Genomic DNA, 2,500 nt, shown 5'->3' with positions numbered 1-2,500 from the left:
ATATGCTACGTATTGTATCGAACGCGAAATCTTCTAATGGTTATAGTTAGTCTAATGCTCCTATTTCCGCCTCGCAAAGTATATAAGACCGTTGAAGGAGCCGACAATGACGATGATAAGAATAAGCACAACATAAAGGACCTCTTCGCATTGTGTTCATGCTATTTAGCCTCGTCTTCTGGCAGAGGCAATGACGATATCATGTCGTTTTGGCACGCCATCTTCATTCATGCATGAAGCACATAACAGAACAGCTGCATTACACGAAAGGTTATAAGTTTCCAAACCGATTTATCGATTGCGGAAACGCTGACTTGCTTGAGCAGAGAACAGTAGTGTCGGTGACAATGAATCGTGGATAAGTTACAGACTGAATTATGGCCTACTACTTGGGGAGGCAGAAGTTAATTGTTTCACACGCGCGCACAGTTCTTTTAGTGAGTTCTGTGAACGATTCGTCAGAGAATTAGATATTTTCTTATATATATGTGCATATCTGTATATGCTGGAGTGATTGTGTCCATATGTCAGTAAGGATTGTATGCCAGATCTGTTTGTGTGCATGTAATAATGATAATGATACATAGTTTTTCGATGGCGCGATATCCAGCACCAATGCTGCTCAAAGCGCCTTACATCATCCAGTAGACTATAAACATGAGTTAAAAAAACACATCTGTGCTTGTGTATTCATGTATTAATTTGGGGCGCACAGAAAGTGCACGCGTAGAAGAAATGTGTGTGTGTGTGCGTGCGTGCGTGCGTGCGTGTGTGTGTGTGTGTGTGTGTGTGTGTGTGTGTGTGTGTGTGTGTGTGTGTTCGCACGCGCGCAAGCGAGCGTGTGCGTGTTTGTACATAATTGTATGTGTGTATAATCATATGTGTTCAAACGACAGGGAGGATCCGAAGAGCGCGTGCATGTTCCCCGTATGGCTGTCTCATTGCCCTCATTATATCCCATCGAAAACGCTTCCCTGACCGCCCAGTTCAGCATAAAGTTCAGCACAGGTAGTTTTGAGGTCAGCGGATGTTTCAATGGGCCGCAGCTGGATGTTCGTATGTAATTAGTGAACTGCTGGTAAGAAATCGAGACCGCATGGCAGAAAAAAAAAAAAGAAAAAAAAAAAAGAAACCCAGCCAACCAACCAACTAACCAACCAAACAAAAACACCCACAAAATCACGTTCAACAGTACTATTATACTCACCGCAAGCAGTAGGATGTAACCCAACCTCTCTTCTGTGTTTGAGACCTGCTAGGACCTTCGCCCTTCCTGGAGGTAATTAAGCTGACAGTCACTGTCAGTATTTATGGTGTCATTATAGCGAAGGGGGATTCAACACACCGCATTGTAACCACCGTGTGTGTGTGTGTGTGTGTGTGCGTGGGTGTGTTTGAGTGCGCGTGGTGTGGTTTATTGCAAGCCGTTTTTATTTTATTTTTTATTTGTTTTTTTTTTTTTATAAATGTGACGTGTGTGTTTATCATGTGACTATAAAATCATGTTCAATGATGTATTTTCCGGTCAGTACCTTTTACAGTAATGATCAACCGGCGAAAGTGATGCATGTTATTTTTGACTTATTTGGTGTTTCTTCTGTAATGCCAGTTGAATGCTTTTTGTTGTTGGTGGTGGTGACACCCTTTGTCAGCTCCGAACACTGAAGTAAGTACACAAGTAGACAGACTGATTAGTACAATGTTTAGTGTCCAAGACTGGAAAGGATCGACAACTCTAGCTGTGTGTTTGATATCATAAGTGTGTACGGGAATATTGCTCCACTCCATTTGAAAATGTCCAATAATTCTATATATATATCTCTATTCTTTTTATTGCGAACCAACCGCTTGTGTGTGTATGTGTGTGTGTGTGTGTGTGTGTGTGTGTGTGTGTGTGTGTGTGTGTGCGCTTAAATTCGTGTATTTGTATCACGGTGTGTGTGCAGTGTGCGCGCGTGCATTTGTGTGTGTATGTCAGTGTGTGTGTGTGTGTGTGTGTGTGTGTGTGTGTGTGTGTGTGTGTGTGTGTGTGTGAAAGTGAGTGTGCGTACGCGCGCGCGTATATATGTATCTGTATCTCGTCTTTGCGTGATGTGTGTGTGTGTGTGTGTGTGTGTGTGTGTGTGTGTGTGTGTGTGTGTGTGTATTCAGTTTCATTTAATGTCTGTCCACATTCAGTGATATCAGACGTGAAAAAAAAGGGGGGTGGGGGTGGGGGGTGGGGGTAGAGCGGTGGGGGGAGTGGGGGGGGGGAGGGAAAGGGATGAAAACAATACTATTCACAACATTAACTTAACAACATTCTGACGAAGAGAATAACTTTCCAACGCTAAAACATATAGGCGTAAAACAAACAAACAAACAAACAAACAAAACAAAAACAAAACAAAAACAAAAACAAAAAAAAAACAAACAACAAACGAAAATAGATAAATGAATAGATAAAAATATAAATAAATAAATAAATGAATAGATGAATAATAGAAAAATAAAAACATTC

General features: G+C 41.4%; 2 protein-coding genes across 2 annotated transcripts in view; one reads left to right on the top strand and one right to left on the bottom strand.

Moving 5' to 3' along the window:
• Window positions 1-2,500, bottom strand: part of LOC143295515 (sulfotransferase 1B1-like) — a 380,130-nt gene that overhangs the window by 343,066 nt on the left and 34,564 nt on the right. The gene's annotated exons all lie outside the window — the stretch shown is intronic.
• Window positions 1,508-2,500, top strand: part of LOC143294613 (uncharacterized) — a 6,004-nt gene continuing 5,011 nt past the window's right edge. Inside the window, exon 1 of the mRNA XM_076605989.1 lies at window positions 1,508-1,666. The gene's annotated coding sequence lies outside the window, so the exon portion shown is untranslated. The remainder of the gene's footprint in view (window positions 1,667-2,500) is intronic.

This window comes from Babylonia areolata, chromosome 20 (assembly GCF_041734735.1).
Source record: "Babylonia areolata isolate BAREFJ2019XMU chromosome 20, ASM4173473v1, whole genome shotgun sequence".
Classification (NCBI taxonomy): Eukaryota; Metazoa; Mollusca; class Gastropoda; order Neogastropoda; family Buccinidae; genus Babylonia; species Babylonia areolata.
The sequence above is the reverse complement of the archived record's forward strand: the minus strand, read 5'-3'. Positions and strand labels throughout refer to the sequence as shown.